The sequence below is a fragment of the Sciurus vulgaris genome, assembly GCF_902686455.1.
Source record: "Sciurus vulgaris genome assembly, chromosome: 12".
NCBI lineage: Eukaryota > Metazoa > Chordata > Mammalia > Rodentia > Sciuridae > Sciurus > Sciurus vulgaris.
In genome coordinates, this window is record NC_136473.1 from 34,898,151 (window position 1) to 34,925,736 (window position 27,586).

Sequence of the window (27,586 nt, forward strand, 5' to 3'; positions counted from 1 at the left end):
TGAGGCAGGAGGATCCTAAGTTCCAAACCAGTATGGGAAAGAGCTAGACCCTGTTTCAAAATAAAATTTAAAAAGGCTGGTATATGTAGTTGGTCCTAGAATTCCACCCTAGCATGTATGAGATCCTGGGTTCAATACCTAGTACCTTCCCCCAAAATACACTAAATATTTACAGGCAATGGGGCATTGTGTAGTACTCTCACATTATAAAAGAAGGAAATTTTTGGATTTTCAACTTTAATATAAATCTGAGTATATTTCAAAATAATAAAAGAATAAAGAAATTAATAAATGGAATAGCTAAGAAGTTTCTAAGATTTATAGGAATAACTTGCCCTTTTAGATATTTAAATAGTATATTGCACTGCTATAATGCTGTAAACAAAAGGGTACTTGGTGCCAATCAACAGTAATATCAGGAGAACAAAAGAGACCATAGCTCATAAGAACAATATAGTTTGTAGGAACAACCCAAATTGCCAACATTCAGGTAGTGGTATATAAATTGTGGCACATTCATGTATTCAAATGCCATATCACATTAAAAAAATATATAAGCCAGGCGCCATGGTGCATGTCTGTGATCCCAGCGGCTTGGGTCGGGAGGCTTGAGGCAGGAGGATGGTGAGTTTAAAGCCAGCCTCAGCAACACTGAGGCATTAAGCAACTCAGTGAGACCCTGTCTCTAAATAAAATACAAAAGGTGACTGGGGCGGAGTTGGCAGATGCCACGGTTTACTTGGACCTGTAGTCACTAAAACCGGGACTCACTGACCCTCTTTCCCGCCTGCCTTTTGCCCTCTGGGAACCTAGGACTGTCCTTTTCCTCTCCGTTTCAGTGCCAGTTCTGTATCCTGACTGGGTGGAGGCCAGCGGCCCCTCCCCTGCTTTCCAATGACCGAAGATGATCTTCCTCTTCAGTAGCGGTTCTTCCAAAACATTCACGCCAAAGAATATCCTTAAAGATTCTCACCACTATGAACTCTTAAAATATGCAAAAACAACTCTAGAGAGTGGGAATCTGAGACAGGCTGTCATGTTGCCAGAGGGAGAAGACCTCAAGGAATGAATTGCTGTTAATACTGCAGATTTCTTCAATCAGAATAGTTATATGGAACTATTACAGAATTCTGCACTGAAGCAAAATGTCCAGTCATGTCTGCAGGTCTCAGATATGAATAGCATTGGACAGATGGTACTAATATTTTAAAAGCCAAACAAATGTTCTGCACCAAAATACACTATTTGATGATTTGGGTTGAGGATCAGTTTCATCAGGATGATGAACCTTTTTTTCCTCCTAAGATTGGTGTTCCATTTCTCAAAAGCTTGATGTCTGTATCAAGGACCATTCCAAAGTGCCTGTTCAGGGATTATGCCCATGTTTATCATCAGCACTTTGATTCTGTGATGTAGCTGCAAGGCCCACCTCAACACCTCCTTTAAGCACTTTACTTTCTTTGTTCAGGAGTTTAATCTGATTGACTGGTGCGAGTTGGCACCTCTTCGGGGATTAACTGAGAAGTTTGCCTCAAAAAGATGTTTCTTCAAAACAAAATTATCCTCTTGCTTCATCTACTGCTAGAGCTATTTGTTATCTATTACAGACTAGTGATACAAACTTCAAGAAAACAACATAAAAAGATACCAATTTTCTGTGTCTACAGATATAATTGTACCAAAGTTAGATGGGTCTGACAGTTTCAGAGTGAGACCTTAAGGACACAGCGAAATTAGAGACTGTGGGACCATTCCTATTGTTGTCAGAGTCATACTTGGTTGTAACACATAATAGCTATCCTGTAGTTTTCTTTTTTTTTACCCAACAAAATGACTGAGTCTGTTTCAGTTGTGTCAACTGAAAATAACAGACTATTTATCTGGCATAACAGATAGAGTTTCTGGAACAAATTTCCTAATAACACAATGAGATCAGTTCTATTCTGCTTTTTTTACAAAAGTAAAAGATAGTTTTAAATTTCCTTAAAATTTAGAACTTTTGTGTCACTTTCGGTAATATTTAGTTTGAAGTTTGAATGGTAGTGTTTTTATAGATAATATATATTTTTCAAAATCCACAATTTGAATTTCTTATGGCATATGTGGAATGAGAATAACCAAAGTTATTTTTAAAGTGACTTTTTAAAATCTTTATTTGGGATAGTATTCACAGCTACTAAATTTTTAAGAATGTGTGTGTGTGTGTATCAGAGATCTTTTTACATTCTAAAAATGGTCTTGTAGGTTTTTATAAAAGAAAGTTTCCAAAAAATTATGTCAAACTTAGGTCTCAAGGTCACTATTTTCATTCATGTTGTTTTTCAGAGGACTTGAAGTTCTGGGTCAGAGAGTGGAAGAAAGTATTCAGAGTGTTTTATTATGTCAGAGTGTTTTTAGTGCCCCTGAGTTCAATCCCTGGTACCCTCCAAAATTTTATAAATGGCTTGTATGTGATATAACTGAAAGTGGATTGTAAGAAATCTGTGGGCCCATGGTGGGCTTCTGGCAATATTCCATGACTTGACCTTGGTGGTTGTTAACATGATTATTAATTTTGTTTTATAAATATACTGTATGAATTTCCTGATATAACTACAATAAAAGAGTTTTAAAGGTCATACAAGACTATCTTTCTGGACTATTTTCCAGTGATTGAGCTTGTTTATATAGATGCAGAACCAAATTCTGAAAGGGTTAACTCATTGCTCTCTGGGGGCCGAAGTATAATAGGCAGGATGTGTACCTAGGCATGCTCTTGCCTCAGTACTGCCCTGGGTCTCTCTTATGGTTTAAATCTAGAATGTATTCCTAAGAGCTCATGATCTCTAATACAGCAAGGTTTAAAAGTGGGGCTTTTAGACAATGATTAGGGTTCTGACATCATCAGTAGATTAATTACTGGTGGGTCTGGTCTTGGGCAGTATCTGTCCTCGGCCCCATCAAAACCCCTCATCTGCTTGCTGGCTACCATAGCTGAGCAACATTCCTGTGCCACACCCTCTGCCAAAGGGTCTGCCTTACTTCAAGCCCAGAGCAATGGAGTCAGCTGACTATGGACTGAGCCAAAACAAGCTGCTTCAGCTAAATTGTTCTTGTCAGGCATTTTTTCACAGCATGATGCAAAATTGACTAACAGTCCCAAGGCTTTAGTGATGCAAGAGCTAACAATCATTACAACAATCACTGTGACTGGGTGTCCATGTACTGGGAACTCACATATATCATTCCTGGAACCCAAACAGCATGGATGTTGTCACTAAAAATTATGTTTACATTAATTAAGGAACCTTGGTGCTTACATTAGAAATAATTCACAATAGCTAGATTGTGGAACCAACCTAGATGCCCCTCAATTGATGAATGGATAAAGAAACTGTGGTATATATATATAATGGAACACTACTCAGCCATAAAGAAAGATAAAATTATGGCATTTGCAGGCAAATGGATGAAATTGGAGAATATCATGCTAAGTGAGATAAGCCAATCTCAAAAAACCAAAGGACAAATGATCTCGCTGATAAGCAGATGATGACACGTAATGGGGGTGGGAGGGGGGCAAGAATGGAGGAAGGAGGGACTGTATAGAGGGAAAAGAGGGGTTAGAGGGGTGGGGGGAGGGAAAATATAACAGAATGAGTCAAAAACTATTACCCTATGTAAATGTATGATTACACAAATGGTATGCCTCTACTTCATGTACAGAGAAACAAGATGTATCCCATTTGTTTACAATTAAAATAAATTAAAAAAAAAATTTCCAAGCCAATTTTCTCTGCCATGTAATTATTACTGACTCCAGAAAAACATGCAGAACTGCACATAGGCACTTGAAAGAAGAAAAGGAAAAAAAGGTTCCTTGTGAGTTACCAGAAGATTCCATCATCACCTCCCCTAACTGTCAATCCCTAGGGGGGGAGGGGAGGATCTTTGAGGGGCACTGTCTTACTCCTAACATTCCTACTCTCTTCAAAGCGTGAGCCTGAAATTCTACTGCTCCAAATCATCCCTTCTGAATTTTCTTTTAGATAACATAGCCTTCAGGTAAGAAGAAATTAGTTAAGCCCCATTTCCTTAGTGGGAACAGTCCTATCAGTTAAATTTCCTTGTGCATGAAGATCCCTGGTGTGCCCTGAATCATTTGATGTTAATATAGGAAATGGAATTAGCTGCATGATAGGAGAACTAGGAAGAAATGCTGTCCATACTTGTATTTTTCACTTTCTATAGAACCACCTCTTCTTCTCAAAAATGAAACTTTTAGAATCATACGAACTCATGTTTTTGCTGTTTATATGCTATTCTGGAGAATATTATATATCATTAATACAGCATGAACAGTATACATGTTTAATATTAAGTGTGGCAATATCACCAGAAAATATACAGGACACATGTTTTTTATTTTTAAAATTCATTTTTTCATGCATTTGATGAATAATGAGTGAATACCTATTTAGATTCCAGGTACTGATCACACAAAAATAAATGAAATGCTGATTTTGCCCTTAAGGCTTTATCCACATGGGGAGGGGCTGAAGATAAAGGGTATAGGTGACTATGATTTTCTCTCAGGGAAGGTACTAGAATGCTTACAAACACTATTCCCCTTTCAATGCATCTCAGGCAGCACTTTCAGACACATTTATGCCATGTCTAGCATGAAGTCTACTCTGCTTGAGGTAGAGGCAATTAATGCATTTCACTTCTGTTTCTCTCTTAATACATGTATTAGAAAAATTGAATAAAAACACTTAGTATATTCCAATGCAAATGAACATTTGAGGATCTCTACAAAGAGACTTAACCTTACTCTTAACCTTACTAATGCCACTCTGTCTCGTGCATCCCATCAGGAACCACTTGCTCTCACCATGCTAGTGTCAACTGTCCTGGCCTCTACTCTCTCCCTTCCCCAGATAGTGGATACATCTACTGTTTACTAGAATGCTTTGTCCTTCCTTTCTCTTTTCCAGGCAATGCTTCTTGGTGAAATTCTTATTGGTTTCTTTCTTTTCTCGACCTCTGACATCTCTGTAACCCACTGTTGGAATAATAGTAGCTTCCATTATTGATAGTCCTCTAGGGGTCAGACACCTGTGTCACATGTTACATGTTCTTTCCAATACTCCTTAAAACCCTGCATTTGATGGATAAGTGCATGGAGACATATACAGATCACTTCTTTGTGCTGTCCTGAACATGAATCTTTTTTACTCCCAGGTTATTTCCCAACACTGGACCAAACACAGATGTCACTGAATATAGTCTCCCAGATTAACTTATTGACATGATTGAATTATGAAAGAATAGGCACCCAATCAGAAATTTATTGATAATGCTACTGGATTCTGTCATTGAAGTGTTAGAAATGAGTAGTCTTGTGAAAATAAATACATTGTTTTGCCAGATTTTAAAATGATATGTACTCAGGTAGAAAATTTATACAGTAATGAAAAACATATAAAAGAAATCAACTCCAATTCTAGTCCTTAGAAGTAACCATTGGTAAAGTCCTTCTTGTTCTTCCTATCCTCTTGTTCATTCACTCATTTATCCAAGCTCGACATTTATTACAGAGCTCACATTCTTAAAGGAGAAACAGGCAAAAATAAATAAATAAAATCACATACCTATGTTTTAATCACTTTCCTCTTCTCGACAATTTGTAAAAGGCCTTTTTATATCAATTATTTACATATTATCCTTCCAAATTGTTGTGGATACTATTCAATTTTATGATTGCTTCATATTTTGGGCAGGCTATGCTGATGGATAGTTTCAAAATTTTCTTGGACTGTTTAGTAGGGCAAAAATTTTTTAATTCTTAAAATCATATTTCAAATAAAAGTAGTACTTCTGCATGGTTGTTTCTCTATATTAAATTATTGTGATGAATATGCTTTGGCAGATTTATGACATTCATTTTTCTTCCTAGGCTTTCTTTGATGTAATGTTCTTAACTGATATTTTTAATTATTCAGCTCTTTCAGCTTTGTTCATTATATGCCTTTTGCTTAGAATACTCTTCTCTCTAAAGCCCACCCCATGTAGCTATGCTGATTCCTGTTAGTCCTGTGGTGGTAATTCCTCTGACACCCTCATTCTTTGACTGCAGGTCTCTGAGCTGACTCTGCTACTTCACTTATTTGCACTCCTCATTCCTGACCTGACCAGATTATAAGCTCCCTGAGAACAGAGCATCTTCACCTACTTACTATTATCTCTAAAGATAGATATAGATAAAGATGAATCTTTTTGTTTCTTACTTCAACTTAAACGTTTTAAATTTTTCCTTAGGTTTTGGAATAGTCTCACTTTTCAGTTTCTGTAAGGCCTGTCTTAGCCAATTATGTGATGGCTTCTGCTTAAGATCATGGAATAGTCATGTGGATGTTAACTATAAATTATTCATCTTGATCACCTAGAATTTAAATTATTTTTCTCATATTTTAAAGTCAATAATTTAGTTACAGCATTAAAAAGGAAAAAATATTCTTATTTCACCAAACCACTACATGTTATGGCATGTGAGCTGCACATGTCTTTCAACTGTTAGTTTTCCAAGCTACTTTTTTTTTGGAACTGGGAGTTAAACGCAGGGCTTTGTGAATGCAAGGCAGATGCTTTGCCACTGAGCTACATTCCACCCCAAGCTACTTACTATTTTTGCTTGATTGAAATATCTTGTCTCCAAGTCCAGTATGACTGCATTAATAGGAGTCTATGACAACTAGTTCCCACCAGCTTAAAGGGGTGACATCTTGAACATGATTTCCCTTTAACTTTCAACACCAAGAGATGATTTTTACTCAGTTATACTGCAAGAGAATTCACAAAATAATACTGTTCAAAAGCAACATCTTTTCCCCATGCCCCAACCCCTCCACCTGCCTTAAAAATAGCAGCACACAATTTGCAGTGAGCAGAATCCTGGATTCAGAAAGCCTTTATTTGGAAATGCTTTTAGAATATTGAGCAGAGCCCAGATAGAGGGTCTATTATAACTGCACTGAAATGGGAAAAGCTTCCTGGGACAGCAACTCAAACACATTTTGGGGAAGTTGGAGTTACGGCCTTCTTTTGTACTATTCAATAATAAAAAAAGGCACCTTGAATTACTTTTTCTACTAAGAAAACTTCCTATGAATTAAACTCTGGCTTTACAAAGTAGTGACTCCCAGTTGACAATTAGCAAGCAGCTGTCAAAATCAAAGATCTGAATTGAAGGCCCATCATAGGTGACACTGACAGGTCAATTTCGTAGGATTTATAAATAAGCTGACAGTTACTCAGTCCACTGCTGAAAAAATTACATTTCCATTTAAAAACAATGGAATGTACTCCATTTACTGGGAAGAGCTGTGAGACAGGTACTGAGCTGGGGCTCCTGATTCTGTTGTTCCCTAATTTCACAATATCCCTGTCACTCTGAGGCTCAGAAGGTCACACCTTAGTAGGGTGCTAAGACTGAATCCAGGTCTCTTCCTCTGAAGCGTTCTCTCTTCTCAGTCCACACAATTACATAATAGTCTGACAGAACAGTTACTACTTGGAATAACCACCTTTGCCTAAGTCGTTTACCTTTCTGAATCAGGAACTTTCTAAATAGATTTAGATTTTGATTCTGTGTTTCCAACTAAAATTTCAGAAAGAGACCCCTGCTCTGAGATATGTTTTTTTTTTTATTCAGTATATTCTTCCTAGGAAATCATAAATCTGAAGCTCTCTCCTGAGCTTCAGATCTACGCATTGAACTACTTGTTAGACTCCACTTATATGTCCAACACACACCACATATTCAACATCCCAAACCCAAATGCAGCATCTTCCTTCTGAGGCCAGCCCATTCTCCAGGGTTTTCCATCTCTGCCTTATTTCTCAAGCTAGGAACTAAGTTGGTGTTCTCCTGTACTTTATAATGAATATATCCTTAGATCCCATTCAGACTACTTTAACAGCTTTCCCGTCTGCCGCTGGTCTCTGTTTCCCCCAAAAAACTTGGTGATTTCTCACATAGATTATGGACATCTGACTTCACAATAGAATTCATTTCTATATTAATGCTAAAAATTCTTTAATGATTACACTTGGCTCAATGTAAAATCCAACTTCCTTAGCAGAATGTATAAGAACTTTCATGACCCTGACACCCTTGGAGGCTCTATCTTCCAGGTGCTGTGTACTCTGCTTTACACCTACTCAAGTTCTGTTCCCAAACACCATGGTTTCTCATGCTAAATGTTACTCCCTGGGGGCATGGTGATTTCTTCTTTCAGCCTTGCCACTTTTCTCCCAATCTGGCTGAGCCAATCTGTATTGAACTGTACTAACTTCCATGTATCTCCACCCACCACTGGGGATATCATACAGTGAAATTCTTGTTCTGTAGTTTTCTGTCTTCACCCAGTATCTGGGCTTCTTAAGGGCAGAGAATATATTTCATGTCTTCTCTACCATCCCCAGCAAAGCATGCAGAAAGGAGAATGGGTCAATTTACAGTAAAGCAGCTCTTTGCATGCAATGCAGAAGCTGCTAAACAGTTTTTCTGCCTATTTAACAACAGGAATTTGTGTCTGCCTGTCTACAGACCTATCTTTTGACAAAGCCAAAACAGATTTGGGGTTGCTTAAATAACTATGATTTTTTAGGTTTGTAGGACATAGCAAGGAAAAAAGCTTTAAAAAAACACTTTAGCAGAAGCACTGTCCATGTGGGGTGGGGAGCTCTGTTCTATTTCATCATTGTGTCACAGTACTCACATGCTATTCACTTCCTTCATGCTGCTCAGTAGGAATTGCCAAGTTCTGGAACATACAACTGGAAAGATTTTATGCGAAGATACTTGCAAAAAGTAACCCAAGTTTCAATCTCAGCTTTATCATTACCTAATGATGTCTTTGGGTAAAAGTCACTCTGCTTCAATTTCCCACGTGTAAACTGGAGATAAAGATAAGATTGAATTCACAATGCTGATGGAGAATCAAAGTCAATGCATTTTTGCTGACATGAGAAGACTGTTGCTAAGGTCTGCAGGCCTCCTGCTTATTCCCAAAGTGGGGGGAGGGGATGGGCAGAAGCCTGAGCCAGTTGGTTCACTGTGCCTGCTACCATAGGGGAAGGATGCTCTGTTTGGCCAAATGACTTCACACGTCACAAGGCTCTGCACCATGCTACAACACCCCTTAGCAAGTTTCTTGAGCCATCTTCAAAATAGGAGGTGGTAAAACAACAAGTACAGGTGACCTTACCAGTGCAAAGAAACATGTTCCCTTTGTCATGAAGACAGCACCCTCTTTTCCATGAAGGACAGCACAGTGTGAGGGAAGCCAGGTCTGCCAACAGTATCCCTCCCCTCACAACTGGAGGTGGGAGAAAGATGTGCCTGTAGTCACAGCAAAGAAGTCATCCATGACGTGCCTGGCACCAGTGGCATTTGCAAACTAACCACTGGCAATTTGTGTGTGTGTGTGTGTGTGTGTGTGTGTGTGTGTGTGTGTGTGTTTATGATATGATTTCTGTTGGAATTTTACATGGAAATTTTGGCAGAAAAGCACTTATTGTCTCATGCCCTTCATTCCCTTACCCTCCTTAAATCACTTCCTTTTCTTCCTCCCCAGTCTTATACTGCTTTACCCAGGACTCTTCATGCAGAAAATACCCAATAAGCTGTAACAGTAGCATAGCCCTCCTTATTGTGTTCCAGGTGTCAGGGTTACTTCTGTGCACTCAGCAGATACTAACTTATGTAATCCTCACACAGACCCATGAGGTGTATGTCATCATCCAGTGCCACAAGATGGGAAAGTGAGGTACAGGGGGCCCTTGTGAGTGAATGAATTCACAAGATCAACCCCTGGCACATCTAGGACGGTAAGATAAGAACCCACGTAAGTGTAGAGCTTTGAGTCAAGCTGGAAGAGAGTCATGATTATATCTAATGTTCTCATAAATTTTAGAAATACTGAGGTGCTGGGGGATGCTAGGGGTAGAAGAAAGGTGAATGCATTCAATCAATGCATGCTGTATTCATGTCTGGAAACATCCCAGTGAATTCCAGTAATTTGTACACTTAACGTGTTAGTAATAATAAAAAGAAATATTAACTATGGAAAATAAAAGGATAAAGAAAACTTTCATCCCACTATTGAAATAAATCAGTTTTTTATTGTAGAAATTATTTTGAAAAATATTTTAATGTATAAAACATTTTGCTTTTGTTTTGTTTTTATTTTTTTAACTCAAAACTGGAAACACCCTGTGTATCATTTTACATCATACTTCTTCCACATGAATTGTGATTTGACATTAAGAATTTTGAAAAAATGACTTTAAAAAAGAATAATATTGAAATGTATCATGTTAGACAAGGTCAATGGGTTCTAAGAGTGTGATTAATCTTCAATCACTTTTAAAAATTAACTTTTGCAAATTATAGAAGGAATAGTGCCCACTATAGGCTACTAACTTGAAAAACTTGGGGAAAAAAATAAAGAACTCATATGCATGCCTTTAATGTGCCAAATCCTGTATTAGGAGCTCAGGATTCAAGTGGACAAGTCAGGGCCCCTTGGTCTCATGAGAATTTCTAGTGGAGGACAGAGAGAGAACAAATGTTCAAATGTGCCCTGAACCAGTAGGGGAAGTTCAAACAGCTATTTCTAAAAGAAAACACCTGACTAAGGTGTACACTCCCTCTAGTTCAGGCCAATAAAAATACACTGCCTTGTCTCATAACCATGTAAATGAATCTTTTCATGTGGCAAGGGTTGATACTCATCACATTTATTTAATTGTCAATTACGGAATTTATGTGCCATAGTATTGTTACTTTTCAAGAAGTATTATTTCTCCTTGATATGGTTGCTTATTTATATGGACATTGAAAGAACTACTCTATTGCTTGTTAAAATACAGCTTACTTTAACTTTTCTTCATAAATTGCAGTAATGACTTGCTGGTTGGAATACTAATAAATTTTAAAGGCTTGTTCAGTCTTGTGGTAAAATACAACATAGATGTCAGCTTCATTTACCTTTTATTTTCTTTTGTTATTAGCAGTTTGTTATTAATAGTTTTTATACCTGCCACTCCACAGAACATTTGAAACATTCACTATATCAAATGTACAGTTGGCAGTTAACTGAAGAGAATTTTAGAACAGGAAGGGGATTCTGGAGGAGAACAGTGTTTCTCAAACATCTTTTAACCACAATCCACAGTAAAAATAAAAAAAAATCATTTTACATCATGATCTAGTTATCTGTCTGTCTCGTTTTCTTTTACACACACACCCACTAGGCTGACATTTAGTTTGGCAAAATAAGACTTCACTCACTATGTGGAGTGTATTTTGATAAACTGCATTTCACAGCCCTCTCATGATCAATTTAGTTTGCAAAGCAAGGCTGCAGGAAGTACCCACTCATTGATTTAGAGATGGGAACTTTAGTTCCAGCACTTGAGGTTTGGTGCATGGTAGCTGAGCTGCAAAGTCATCACACCCCAATTATTTTACCTGAGAGAAACTAGCAGAAGGGAGATAGATAACCATGGCCACAGGTATGCCTACATGATTCTAGTAACTAGAATTCTTCTCATATCAGTTAGATTTTATTTTTCTATTTTAAAACTTTTGAAAATTTTCAAATGTGTGCAATAGAAGTCAAATATGACAAAAGTTCATGTAGAACATTAGGGTTGAGACTCACCACATTTATTTAATTGCAAACTGTGGAATTTATGTGCCATAGTATTGTTACTTTTGAAAAAGTATTACTTCTCCTTGATATGGTTGCTTATATTTCCCCTGACAGGCAATGACAGCTATGGAAATTTTTTGAGCAAGAGAAAGTGGTTTAATAAGTGTGCAGTTTTGGAGGAGTGCTCTGTCCATAATGTGAGAAGTGGGATACAAGGAGAGAATGTGGGTGCAGGAAAGCTCATAGAGACCACCTCCATGGTTCATCCAGGAGATGATGGAAACCTACAAGAATGATTAAATTAACTTTGGAAGAAAACACATATTACAAGATTATATTTTTAAATTTAAAAAAGTGCAGAAAAGAGTATGCATTGTATAAGAAAGAGACAAAGTAAGAATTTTTTTTCCCACATTTAAGTTAAAAAAATAAAAAGATAACCAGGACTTTGACACACAGGAGGATAATTGTTTCATGAATAAACAAAAATGAACTTTTTGTTGTTGTTGACCTTCTATGACTGAGGGAAAATTCACTGGATCTGGTGCATAGGGGGCTGTTGAGAGTGGATGTGAGGGACTTGTGGAATGAAGCCTGAAAGAATGGGGTAGAAGCATAAGGTGGGGAGGAACCAGAGAACCCTGCTAGGAAGGGGAGGGTCATGAGTTTATGGAGTTCACGAGGGATTGCAGGAGATAAGGGTGCTATCTGCTGAGAGGAAGGGAGCAGGGCAGGATGCAGCCTTGAGGAGGGTAGCAAACTTCGGATGATCTCTTTGGGGATTCTAATGGAAGTCTGTGGTGGCAGGAGAGTATTGCTGACCAGCAGCATGGGGTGCACATGCTGTTGGTTAAACCCTGGCTCCCCTTGTCCTGGATCTACCCTTCACAACACAGCACCCAAGCCTCCCCAGATTATGCTACCCTGCCCTGCTCCTGATCCATATCCCTTCCTCCATGTACCTTCTCTAGTTGACTGTATTCCCCGGCACCTTGAGCCCATCCTCCCAATCTGATCATTGTGACTATGCATCTGCAAGTACCCAGGCTCAGCCTCAGCTGCTTGTGTGGAGGAGCCACACACACCCACAGAGAAATTTCTAGTCCCTGCATGCAACATAGAGGCAGAACAAAAAGCATGTGTATATGGAGGCATCTGCAAGCCTTGAGTAGAAGGGACTGAAGTTTACTCACAAGGTCACTGTGTGACTGTCAACAAGCTCCTCCCTCTATCTAAGCTTTAGTTTCTTCATGTATAAAAACAGATGGTCTGTAGGGCTCCTTCCTGCTTCAGCATTCTAGACCTCCACAGTTGTACACTGTAAGCACTGAGACAAGCTCAATGGTCACAAGTTCAGGAAAGTTCTATGGAAAGTGGGGTGAGTCCATGGAGATGGGGAAGGCAATGGGGACCTTTTTAATTCTAGAGAAGGAGGACCCATGAATTTCTCTATTTATTGTCATTCTCCATCTTGGAATTAGTACTGTGTTTTCCTATCTCTGTAGGATATGGTACCAAGAGAGGGAAACAAAGGAAGCTGCTATTTGGGGCCAAACATTTCTAGCTTTATCCCCACACCCCCACCTGCCTAAACCATTCCAATACCCTAATTAGTTAGTCACGTAGGCCCCTGTTAGCTAGAATGGCTGAGCGCCCAACTCCCCGGGGACCATCCCCCCTATCTCCCAGGTTAATCAGTCTTTTGCTCCTTGAGTGCATGAGTGTGTTCAAAACACACACACATTCATATCTTCCCTCTCTTTCCCTCTCTCTCTCATTCTCTTCCAGAGCCCTGGGTCCCATTATAGCCTTCAGAGGGTTAATACAGGCTTGCTGCTGAGTTTCCCCAATGAAGATGCCCCCAAGTGATGACTGAAGCATTGAGAAAAGACCAAAGTTTGGGGGATCCTCTCCAATCTAAGGTTTTCTCTCAAACTCTTGGGATCAGAATATGTAACAAAGGATAAATTTATAATTGGGGTACTCTATGGTACCCTAAGTCCTTTGTGCCTCTCAGTCCTCTATGTATGGTCAATATTCACCCCACTCCATGCCCCCCTCCCCTGTACCCCACTCCCTCCCAGTTCTTTCTCCCCACCCCTCTACCCCTCAACACCTGCACTGTCAGCCCAAACACATAATAAATTGCCCTGTCAACAGAATTCATTCAGGGACCAATTAATTCCACAGAAATGAACCAGGAGCCATTAGTTGCTGAAAAACTCAAGAGTGCAGGGAGTGGAGGATGGGGGTGCAAGCGGAGGGTGGGCAGCATGGGAGGGGACGGGGAGGCTGGGGAAGTTAGTCTGACAGAAATTGGTCATTTAATGCTTAAGTGCACGCTAGACAGCCCTGTCATCATCTGCTGCCCCCATGCGGGATTAATTATCAGAGGAGAAGAGGGCAGCCCAGCCTGGCCCAGCCATCAGTCACCAATGAAGGCTGGAGTCACCAGGCCTTGGGCCACCCTGGGTCCACTTCCAAGTCTGCAGGCCTCCTGCTTCCCCAACCTCCAGGTCTTGTCAATTCCCTGTTCAAAGCCAATTACACTTTGACAGGCCCTGACATGAGTTAGCCTACCAGGAAAGCTTCCTCAGTTCCTTGACCACATGACAGACCAGAACTCCTTGTATGCTCTTATCATTATCCACAACCTTCTAGATGACTGTCCAGAACCCAAGGCACAATTGTCCCATTCACTGATTCTGTCTGAGGGAATGCTACCATCATCCATTCAACTGATCAAGCCAGAATTCTTCCAGTCATCCTTACTCCTCCCTCTCTCTCATCCTTCTCATTCAATCAGAACCCAAATCTTGACAGTTCAAGCTCCCAAAAATATATCAAATCTGGTCAAGTGTTGGGGAAGGGCAGGCAAGATGTTATTTGCATTTTCAAAGATAATACTAGTGACAAGCAATAGCTTAAAGTCAGGAGAGCAGGCAGAACTGATGATGGCTCAGTCTTGAATGGGGGCAGAAAGTTAGAAGCAAGTGGATGAGAGCTGATACATTTCTGGGAGGTTATACTCTCAAGATCTGGAATATGATTAGATGAGAGAGGAGGAGGAGCCAGGATGACTGGCAGAATTCTGGCTGAACAGTCTGGTGGACTACTATGGACTATCAGGTTCAACCTCATAATTGACTTTTCAGTCCATAATGCTCTAGTCTCGGCCACCAGCTTCCTCTGTACTCTCTGCTCCAGCCCCACTGACCTTGCCTTCTGTACTTTGCACACCCTGTTCTCTGCATGAAATACTTCTTCCACCCTGCAACACTCACCTTTCACTTAACTAACTCCTACTCATCCTTCCAATCTCAGAGTAAACATCACTCCTTCCAGGAAGCCTGTCCTGACCCATCAATATGGTTTTATAACTCCCCAAATCTCTCCATTCATCAACATATCACCTGAGTGTTTGTATTGTCTCTTTTCATCAAAATATTAAGTTCCATGAGAATAGATCTTGTGTCTTTATTCTCAGAAACTGGCACTTAATGGACATAATAAAATATGTGTTGAATTAATAAAGGGATAAGTAAATGACTAGTCCTGCCTTGGCTCTACACTGAGCCTGACTTGGGGGCCATGGTTCCCAGAATCAGAACCCTCCTAACATCTTAAGACAGACTGGGGTGAGTGGAGAAATAAGAAACACTCAGTCAACTTATGAACCCATCAAACTGACCCAAAGCAACTGGGCTGGGCAGGTTCAGATGACAGAGGTTGTTGAGAGCTGGAGGTCACACTGTCAGAGAGGTTACATTGTCCTCCACTGGGAGGACTTCCTACAAGAGCAAAGCTCAGTGTCTAGACGAAGCAACCTCTGATCAGAGCCATGTACTGGCTAAAGTTGAGGGTTTGGGGAGCGGGGACACATGGTTGAAGGAGACTTTCCAAAACTGGTTAAGGTTTATTTACTGGAGGTTGAGCTGGCAGGACTTGGAAACTGACTACATGGGAGGGATGAGGGAGAGGAAGACCAACTTGTACAGGGCAATGAAGACCAGGTTGAGTTTGGCCTTTTTTCCTGTCACTGGTGGGGTTCTTAGACTGCTTCTAAGGATGACCAGATCAAAGTTTTTCTTTTTTTAAATTGGGAAAGACTTGTATTTTTATTTTTATATTGGATCTTCTGTACTATTTATGTTGTATTTGCTCATTTCAGATATACATGACAGTAGGGTGTATTTTGAAATATTATACATACATGGAGTATAACTTATTCTAATCAGGACCCCATTCTTGCAGTTGTATATGATGAGGAATTTCACTGGTCATGTATTCACATGTGTACATAGGAAAGTAATATCCCATTCATTCTACTATCTTTCCTGTTCCCATCCCCCTCCTTTCCCTTCCTTCCCCTTTGTCTACTCGAATGAACTTCTATTCTTCCCCCAACCCCTTATTGTGTGTCAGCATTCACATATCAGAAAGAACATTTGACCTCAGGTTTTTTGGGATTGACTTATTTCACTTAGCATGATAGTCTTGAATTCCATCCATTTACCAGCAAATGCCATAATTTTACTTCTCCTTATGGTTGACTAATATTCCATTGTGTATATATACCACAATTTCTTTATCCATTCATCTGTTGAAGGGCACCTAAGTTGGTTCCATAGCCTATCTATAGCTGCTATAAACATTGATGTGACCATGTCACTATACTATGCTGATTTCAAGTCCTTTGGGTTTACACTGAGGTGTGGGATAACTAAGTCAAACAGTGGTTCCATTCCAAGTTTTCTGAGTAATCTCTATACTGCTTTCCATATTAGTTGCACCAATTTGCATTCCCACCAGCAAGGTATGAATGTGCCTTTTCCCCACATCCTCACCAATATTTACTGTTACTTATATTCTTGATAATTGTGGTGCTGACTGGAGTGATATGGAATCTCAATATACTTTGAGGGGCTGGGGATATAGCTCAGTTGGTAGAGTGCTTGCCTTGCAAGCACAAGGCCCTGGGTTCAATCCCCAGCACTGAAAAAACAAACAAAAAAAAACCAAACATACTCAATATACTTTGAATTTGCACTTCTCTAATTGCTAGAAATGTCGAAGATTTTTTCAACTATTGGTTGGCCACTCGAAGTGTTATTTGAAAAGTTAATTCTGGCTTCCAGACAGGGTGACTGAGGGAAAATTGTAAACAGGGAGACTATCAGGAAGCTGGTGCAATCATGGGAAAGGAGGATGGAGAGATAAGAGTGAAAGCAAGAGAGGATAAGAAAAGGAAATTGAGTGTGACCTGTGCAAGGAAGGTCAGTGATGGAGAAGTATCACTTGAGGGACAGAGGGGGTTTCAGTCAGCTAGGTAAGCTCTGTCTCCAAGTATCTGGGCCCAAGAAGGACTCATTAAAGCCTCTTGAGTCTAGCATATCTAGACTTGGCTGTTAATGGATATGAAGGTGCAAAAGAGATGGCCAAGATGACTGCCTCCAAGGTTTGTGTTCCAAGGGACTGTGTGGCTGGGGGGCTATCAGCTGAGGTAAGAGAGACTGACTTGGAACCAGAAACAATGATTTAGTATACTGAGTAGACATTATGGGGCATGATGTCCCAGAGGCAGAATTATAAGAAAGTGTCTCAGAGAGTAAATGACTCTGAGAATTTCACAGAATTGGTAGATGTACCCTCCTGCCCCATCTCCTAGCCTCTAAGTTTTCATTTCAGTTTGGATGAGCCCTTGTAATTCGACAACAAAGTAGCGGTACAATAGTGAAATAAAATAATTCTATAGTAATATAATACAGTAAATATATTACCATAATGTGCTACCATGAAGATAAAAGTGATGGTATTGAGCTGTAATGATGTAGTCAGGAAGAAGAAAATCATATGACAATCTACTAACATCAACTAGGAGATAATGGATCAGTACAGGGCAGTACATAATCATGACACTGTAGTGCTGAAATGACTCTAAGTGGCAAAGAACCTAGCAACAAAATAACAACCTGACAGTGTAATCACATTAACTCTGAGTGATGTACTGATAAAATGATGCAATGACATATGTGGTGATGACATCACACAACAATAAAGCCTCAAGATAGTGTAAAGGAAGAGGATGGAGCCCTTAATGTAAGCTCCAGGACCCCAAGAATGGAGTAAGAGTGCCCTTTGCAAGGCTAAAGATTCCTCAGGATGCAACAGAGGTCTCGAAACAGTTTCTGGAAAGATGCTGTAGCCTAGGGAAGGAAAGAGCTGATCCAAGAAAGAGAGTTGAGAAGGCAAGAAGATGTGGTGACTTTGCAGGACAGAAGACAGCTCTGTGGGACCCGCCAGGGTGAAAAGACCTAGGCTTAAATCAAAAGTAGCCTGACATGGGTTGTAGCTCAGTGGTAGAGCATTGACTATCATATGTGAAGCACTGGATTTGATCCTCAGCACCACATAAAAATAAATAAAATAAATGTACTGTGTCCATTTACAACTCAAATAAATAAAATTAAATTAAATTATTTTTTTAAAAGTGGACTGACTGCTGAATAGCACCTGAACATCCTTAATGACATTCAGTGCCCTCTGCCCACTTGGCTCCTTTGGGAACTGAAAGGTAAGGTAAAACTCACATTTAGCACTTGTAAAATCCTTGAAATCACAAATAAAAAAATTCATATGTGTGTGTGTGTGTATATATATATATACACACACATATGCATATACAAGAAAATTTTAAAATTAAAATTTCAAAAAAATCCTTGAAATCACCAAAATTTGAGAATACGAAAGAAAACCCAGATTTAATCATAACATTACTGAGGACAACTCACATTTATCCAACCTCTACTATGTGCTGGGCACTGTGCTCTTCCTGAATGGTCCACAATAAACAATCCTGTAAAGAAGGTTTTGTTATTTCCACCATAGAGATGAGACAAGGAGACCCAGAGAGATATGTGTCCAAAGTCACATAACAAGAAAGGGGCAAGGCTGGAATTCAAATTCAGATTCATGTACCTTTAAAGCACATCTATGCCTTTGCCAATGCACATGCGCTTTAAAAAGTGCATGAAAAACCAGTAGGAGACAAATTAGGGAGCAAGTTGAGCTCCCTATTATTTAAAAGGTTGATAAATATTAAGGAGAATAAAATACATATAGTAGGCAATTACTTATCTAAAAAGAAAGAAGAGCTGGGCATGTTGGCACATGTCTGCAATCCCAGCGGCTCAGGAGGCTGAGGCAGAAAGATAGATCTCATATTCAAACCTCAGCAACTTAGTGAGGCCCTAAGAAACTCAACAAGACCCTATCTCTAAAAAGGGTTGGGGATGTGACTCAGTAAAGCACCCTTGGGTTCAATCCCTGGTACCAAAGAAAGGAAAAATAGGGATATATATATATATATATATATTAGATATAGATATAAATATAGATATATACACACACTAATATATATATTAGTATATATTATATAGGAATATAGTATATATATATATTAGTATAGGAATATATATATTATATATACTAATACAGAAAATATATTAGTATAGGAATATATATATACTAATATATATATATTTTGTTTGTGTATATATATACACACAAATATAAATGCATATATGTCGGGGTCTTAAGCCCCCTTGCTCTTCTCGACGAGCGACAAGGGAAGGGGACACTCCCCCAACAAAGTCAGACTGGGATAGGTAGGGCTGACTGACCGCCTGCTCCCAGCCCTCCCAGCGGAGGACAATCAGACACGTCAGGGAGACCCGTCACAGCATGAACTTGTTTATTGAGGAAGTCACACAGCTTTTATGTAGGGTAGGGGCTAGGCGGGAACCAATCAGCTTAAAGGTCAGCAAGGCAGGGGGTCACACAGGCGAGAGTCCCATTGGACTATATGGCAAGCACGAGCTGATCACGTTCACGGAACTGTTGTTAACCAATCCCTGACGGTGGTCCGATTTATCGTCATTAACGTTTGAAACCATCTTTGAGGCCGTGATCTTGCTCACTCGACAGGGAATAAGGAGTCAGCCTGAGTTAGTTAACCTGTCATTAGTCCCAACACATATATATGTATATGCTTATTTGATTGCATTTCACAAAATGGAAAGATAAACAAATGGATACAAAGGAAAGATGAAAGGGTAGAAGGTAGATATTAGTAAGTATAACTTACTTTATAGATTTGAGTTTGAAACTATGTAAATACTTTATAAGATGACACAGTATAATGAAATAAATAAGTTAGCACTTAAAACAGAAAATAAAATAAATGAACATAACTATCTATTGAGTTGATATCATAGTTACAGAAAGAGAAACTATTTAAAGTAATTTAAGATCTAATAATTGACTCTATATACATCCCTAGTGGGATATACACTAATAAAACAAATAAGATATTATATTGATGTTCTCTGAGGCTTTTGGTATGAGAGAAACAAATAAAATCAGATGGTAGATCAATGAAGATTAGCAAAATCTCCATAGTCCTGAATTTTATTTGAAAGTATCAGTAATACTTCTCCATGCATTTTATCTTTTAAAACATCTGCTTCATGGCTCTGTCCACTGAAAAGGACAATAAACTAACCAACTTAGTAGCAGTAAGCATCTCTACTTCCCAGATTGTGGTCTTGAAGTACTACTTTGCACTAAAAGGAACTAGGGCTCCTTGGGAAAAATGGAAGATTCTAGGTCTAAATTATGATACATACTATGATTTCAGGAATATCATCATATCAGAAAGCAAAGAAACTATCAAAAACTATTAGAACCAAAATAGACAAGTAGACCAATGGTACAGAATAAAAGACACAGAGACAAACCCACATAAATACAGTTATCTCATACTAGACAAAGGTGCCAAAAACATACAGTGGGGAAAAGATAGCCTCTTCAACAAATGGTGCTGGAAAAACTGGAAATCCATATGCAGTAAAGTGAAATTAAACCTCTATCTCTCACCCTGCATAAAACTCAACTCAAAATGGATCAAGGACCTCGGAATCAGACCAGAGAACCTGCAACAAATAGAAGAAAAAGTAGGCCTGAATCTTCATCATGTTGGCTTAGGATCAGACTTCCTTAACAAGACTCCTAAAGCACAAGAAATGAAAGCAAGAATCAATAAATGGGATGGATTCAAACTAAACAGTCAATAATGTGAAAAGAGAGCCTACAGAGTGGGAGAAAATCTTTTCCACACACATGTCAGATAGAGCACTAATCTCCAAAATTTATTAAGAACTTACAAACTTTACACCAAAAATACAAAGAACCCAATCAATAAGCGGGCTAAGGAACTGAGCAGGCACCGTACAGAAGAAGATGTACAGGCGATTAACAAATATATGAAAAAATGTTCAACATCTCTAGTAATTAGAGAAATGCAAATTAAAACCACCCTAAGATTTCATCTCACTCCAATTAGAAAGGCTATTATCAAGAACACAAGCAATAATAGGTGTTGGCAAGGATGTAGGGAAAAAGGCGCATTTGTACGTGGCTGGTGGAGTTGCAAATTGGTGCAGCCACTCTGGAAAGCAGTATGGAGATTCCTCAGAAAACTTGGAATGAACCCACCTTTTGACCCAGTTATCCCACTCCTCTGTTTATACCCAAAGGACTTCAAATCAGCATAAGACAGTAACACAGCCACATCAATGTTTATAGCAGTTCAATTCACAATAGCTAGATTGTGGAACCAACCTAAATGCCCTTCAACAACTGAATGGAAAAAGAAACTGCGGTGTATATACACAATGGAATATTATTGAGCCATAAAGAAGAATAAAATTATTGCATTTGCAGGTAAATGGATAGAATTGAAGAAAACCATGCTAAGTGAATTAAGTTAATCCCCAAAAACCAAAGGTCAAATGCTTTCTCTGGTAAGTGGATGATGATACATAATGGAGGATGGGTTGGGGAGTAAGAGAAGAATGGAGGAACTCTGGATTATGTAGAGGGAAATAAGGGGGAAGGGGGGCAGATGTAGGGAGATGGTGGAATGAGACATATCATTACCCTACATAAATGTATATTACACAAATGGTGAGAATCTACATTGTGTACAACCACAGAAATGAAAAGTTGTACCCTATTTGTGTAAAATGAATCAAAATACAGTCTATAAAAATAAAATAAAATAAAATAAAACTATTAGAGTCATGTAGAAGAACTTATGTAGCAATTAGAGCCTCCCATTGGCCAAAGACTGAGCATTAATGAGAATATTAACTGTAATTAATTGAAACTCATCAAATATGTTTAAATCCCTGAGTATATAATTCAAAGAAAAATCTTATTGATCTTTGAAGGATGCGAGGGGATCAACACATTATCTGGAAAACTGACAAGTAAAGAGGAAGGATCAAGATTTTCTACTGCCTTTCTTATATGAACTGTACCTTAGGATAAGCAAATAGTATGTAAGAAGTTTCTCTTCACAAAAATTTTCCAACGAATATATGAAAATATGGATAGAATTAGAATACCATCACTTTGCAACTTCTAATGAAGCAATGGAGTTAGGTAATGATCATTCGTAACTATTAATTTGCAAAAAGATGATAGGACATTAGGTGCCTCATAATGAAAATATAAAATAAAACAAAATTGGAGTCTACAAGGGAGGATTTAAAAAAACCAAACATGATCTAATGAAACTTCTATATGTAACTGCCACTTTATAGGAAATACTATGGACAGAGAAACCAAACTATGCGAGTTTAAAACTCCAAACCATGGGAAACAATAGGGAAAATGACTGCCTCCTTTAATAAATAGAAAGGCAGGGATGGGATAGACTTAAACAGACTGAAGAGGTAGATTACACTATATTTAAATCCCACAAGCGGTTAAATGATAGAGGAGGAGTAGCAGGAGGAAAAGGAGTAAAACAAGAAGTTATGAGTCAATCAGAACTATATTAGCATTGCATTTATTGGCTACTATGAAGTTTTCAGTTGTGCTAGTGATATTATGATTATTTTAATGTCTTTTTTTCTTCAGTAAGTATTTATTTTAAATTTCTTATCTTTGTAGTTATACATAACAGTACAATGTATTTTGACATATTATACATACATGGTAATATCTTTTTATTCTAGACCTAAAACTGAAATATTTACAGATTATGTGACACAGTATCTGGAATTTGCTATAAAATAATCTGTGATATGGAGTTGACTGAATATATAGAATAAAAGTGATCACAAATTAATAATTATTGGAGCTGGGTTCATTATATTATCTATTTTTATATGTTTGAAGTTTTCAACAATAAAAATACAGAAATCATTGTTATACTGAAATAAGCTGGTTAAATTTGGAGTAGCTATATCCCTCATCTTGACATTCAGATAGTTAGCAGCTTCTGAATTTGCCCAACCCACCAAACTGAAGACTCCAAAGAAGCTGACCAGTCCAGAAGAAAAGTCCTCTAGATACTGACAATCAAGATCTCACCAAAGACATCTGGGTCTCTACTCGATCACTCTTCAGCAATTTCCACTACTCATGTCCCACACATGATTACAGAGCTTCCAAGCATTCTTTTAGTGCCTTACTTTTGTGTACTGATGGACAGGAAAGCATATTAAGGGTTTAAAAGCCTTAAGTTTTTAACATGATAGGTAATGATTAGAATTATATACTATAAAAAAGAATTTGAAAGAATCAAAGACAATTCATGGAAGAGAAGAAAACAAACTCCTATAAGTAATAGCTTCAGAGAAGTAAAAGAAACACTCATGAAACAAGTAAAGGTGTTTTAAAGTACATGTAGAAAATAATTTTTAAACTCCTAGAAATTAATATAAATGATCTATAATATTAGAAGTAAAAATATTCAATAGAAGATTTTCAAGATAAAAAATGAAAATTTTTTAAGATAAAATTGAGAAAATCATGAAAAAGGAAAACAGCCACAGAAATGAAAACTAGGGAGTATAAAAATTTTAAACCGGAGGATAAAATGTACATTTAAACATCTGACTAGAAGGAATCTCAGAAAAAAATGTGAAGAAAATATGTGAGAAAATTTTCAAATAAATGCCTCCAGAAATTCCTCAGAAATGAGGAGTATGGATTTCTAGATTAAAAAGGCCTACTAAATACCCAGAACAACTGATTTACAAATTCCAACACCAAAGCATATATTGATGTAATTGTAGAACATCAAGGAAGAAATAGAAACATCTAAAATAAGAGAAAGAAGGAAAAGAAAAATCATTATGACAGTTTGGAAATAAGAATGGCAGCAGACTTCTCAATGACAATAATAGAAATTATAAGGTAATGGAATAACACTATCAAAGTTCTAAGGAACAGTGATCACAAGTCTAAAATTCAATACCAAAACAAAATATCAATCAATTATGAGATGAAAATAATGTGATTATTACACATCCAAACTACCCCCAATTTAGTTCCCATGCATTCTTTCTTGTAAAGTTATTAGAGAATGTTCTTCATCAAAAACAAATGAATAAACCAATAAAAACAAGCAAAATATTTAAGATAGAAGACAGATAAGCAAAGTTCCCAAAATGTCAAAGAAGGAAAATTCCAAGATGATGGCTTTACAACATCATCATGGAATTACTGATACAGATAGAAACAAGACCAGGTATACCACATACAGTTATGTAGGTTGTTCACTGACCTAATGTATCTGGCTTGGGGCCATGAGAGCTGAAATCCCTTTCTTTTTTTTTACACTACTGACAAAGTCACAATCTTGATGAGGAATTGCCATCAAACTTAGAGGAAAAAGAGTGGCTTACTAATTGATCTTCCAAAAAGGAGCACTGTTTTATAATGTGTCATCCTAAGAAGCTCCCTTTTTAAAAAAATCCGTCTGTTCAAACTCAAAAGGGCCGTCTGTGTTAGTGGTGGCCCTTAATTAAAATATTTTAGGTCCAAAATGTATACCACCAATAAAAAATTGATAACAATAGATTACAAAACATATTTGTTATAGATGAATTATTAATAAGTAACTAGAAAATTTAGCAAAAACAAAAAGCATCATAAACTCTAGGATAAAAAAAGTTACATGAGAAATTAAATGTGATGAAAATGACATGACTCAGTTATAATAAAAAGAAATAATTATATATACACACAAAAAAATTATTGATTTTACTCCAAAATGTGACAGGAGTATATTTGGAGAATAGACAAACATAAAGTGAATACAGATGGTGATATAAGAAACCCCAATCCAAATCTTCCATAATAATTAGTCAATAAAGTTGGGCATAAAGGCACATGCCTGTTATTCCAGCAATTCAAGAAGCTGAGGCAAGAGAATTGCAAATTCAAGGCTAGCTTTGGCAACTTAGTAAGACCCTGTCTCAAAATAAAAAATACGAAGGCTAGGGAACCTAGTGAGTTAAATCCCCAGTACTACTACTACTACTACTACTATTACACACACACACACATACACACACACACACAATATGTACATTAGTCAAAAATAATATCTAAGATAAAAAGTTAAAAATAGTAATGAAAGTATGCTCTATGAAAATAGGAATTATGTACAAGAAGATTTAGCTAAACAACTAAAAATGGTGACTGATGAAGAACTGATAGAAGACAGATACACCTGTAGCTTGGCATGGTGGCACATGCCTGTGATCCCAGCTACTCAGAAGCCTTAGGTAGGAGGATCACAAAATTGAGGCCAACCTAGGAAAAACTATTTAAAAATAAAAATTTTAAAAGTGCTGGGAATATAGCTCAGTGATAGAGTTCCCATGGATTTAATCCTCAGTACTGGGAAAAAATTAGTAGATATACCTGTTTCTTTTTGAGCTATGTAAACATACCATTTTTAATGAAAAATTCAAATACACACAAAAGTTGGAAAAATAGTACAGTGAATCCTCATATAGATTTTGGCATACTTGCTTTAGGTAAACAGTACTTTAAATTTTAAATTTCTTGAAATATACATAATAAATTAATATGGTTACTTCTGAAGCATGCCATTGATATAGAGGACAGAAGGGGCTAGGATAGAGAGGACATTTTTTCCTTTAAATGGTTTTATTTATTTACTTTTTTTCAGGGCTGAGGACCAAACTCAAGGACTTGTGTGTGCTAGGCGAGTACTCTGCCACCAAGCCTTAAGTGGTTTTTTAAATTTATTTTTATTTTACAAACTTATACCAGGCACTGCTCTGAACATTTTACACTAATTTAATCCTCATAGCAACTAAGCAAGGTGTGTACTAGATTTATTCCCACTTGAATTGTCCATCATTTGAAATTTTTTCAATGAGCAGGTGTTGCTTCTTAAATAATTTTTAAAAATAATGGGTCTTAAAAATGTGTCCACCATCTCGTATGACAACTCTGGTTTTTTGAAGTCTTTAATTCTCCAATGTAAAAGTCCTGCTCTTCCAATGATATCTTAAAGATGGAATTATTACACATTCCTGTTAATAAAACTTTCTTTCCTTCTCAAATGTGTTCCATTTTAGGTGATAAGTTGTATGGTTACCCTACCCATAATACTTGGTATTTAGATTCCTTACCATTAGGGGTTGCCCTCCTCTGGACATTGCTCTTAAGAAGGTTTCTTAGCCCTGAATCTAGTAAAATATGGGACTAGTGGGACCACTGACCTTTCTTATTCCAGATTTCTCCATCTACTGAGTCATCAGGCTCTGGCAGTGCCACACAATTGTCCATTCCTTTATTTTTCGGTGTTTACTATGTCCCTTTTTTAATTTATAAATTACAATTTTAAAAATATATTCATCCCAAGTTTTCTTTTTTTCCCTTTCTTTCTTTCCTTTTTCTTTTCTCTTTCTTTCTTTTTTTTATTTTACAAATAGATAAGCTATAATTCAGTAAACGTGTCTCAAAAGAAAAACAATTCATTGAGCAAAGGAAAATGTGAAATAATGTTTTGTTTTCTAAGGTATTCACACAAAGGAAATGAAACCCCTAAAAGATGGACAAACTGATACCTTTAAATATTAAAGTAAATGGGCCACTTATGAGAAGGAAGATGAAATTAAAAATAAGAAAAACTACATTTAAAAAATGCTTTTTGTTCTATGAGGTGTAATTAAATACTTCTGACTTTCTCCAGCAGCTTTCCTTACTCTAATTTCTCCTTCCTCTCAGTTGTGCAAAACAACTCAAATAATTTAATCTTATCCATGGATAGCTCATTTTTTACTAAAACCCTCTTTAAGTTATTCAACTTTACCCCCACTGAGAGCATGAACGTGAGAATATTTGAAGAGCATTCATTGAAGAAACACGGACTGCATGTTATATATACATTGTGCTAGGCACTGTGCAATGTGCCTGAAATGTAAGGATGTACCAAGTAGACACAGTCCCTGTTCTCTTGGAGCTTAAAATGCAGAGGAAGGCATTGACTCAGACAGAGAAGTGAGAAGTTGCAGAACAACATGGAAAAGGTTATGACATGGAGAAGGCAGAAAGCTGGGAGTCCAAGCGGAAGTCTACATAACTCAGCTCTCCAAGATAAAAATGTACCCTAGGCAGGAGCATGAGCATGTAAATGTACAGAGATAGAGTTTATCATAATTAAGACGGGAAAACAAAAACGAAAGTGAAAATCATCTAACCTGAATGCACAGCAGAGCACAGTATTGAGGCTGGAGTGACAAGCAAAGAATTCCACAAGCAACTGGTATTCCAGTTCCAGCATGAAAGAACTGGAGAGAGGTCACAGCTGAGGGAGGAAAGTCAATAGGAAGATAATGCAGTAATCCATGTGAGGGATGGTGGTGACCTGGACACAGAGGTGGAGATAAGGATGGTGACAGGTATGAAATATCATTCAGAAGTGAAATAAAAAAATAATTGGATATGGAAGAAAGAAAAATTCAAGGACCACACCCTTTTCAGTGGTG

At 37.7% G+C, this 27,586-nt stretch overlaps 1 protein-coding gene and 1 pseudogene across 8 annotated transcripts in view; one reads left to right on the forward strand and one right to left on the reverse strand.

The window, feature by feature from the left end:
* Nucleotides 1–27,586, reverse strand: part of LOC306642434 (protein phosphatase EYA1-like) — a 65,098-nt gene that overhangs the window by 18,011 nt on the left and 19,501 nt on the right. The gene's annotated exons all lie outside the window — the stretch shown is intronic.
* LOC306641356 (MOB kinase activator 1A-like) lies at nt 799–1,585 on the forward strand (annotated as a pseudogene). The gene is made up of 2 exons: nt 799–1,075; nt 1,306–1,585. The product of its transcript is annotated as an MOB kinase activator 1A-like (transcript).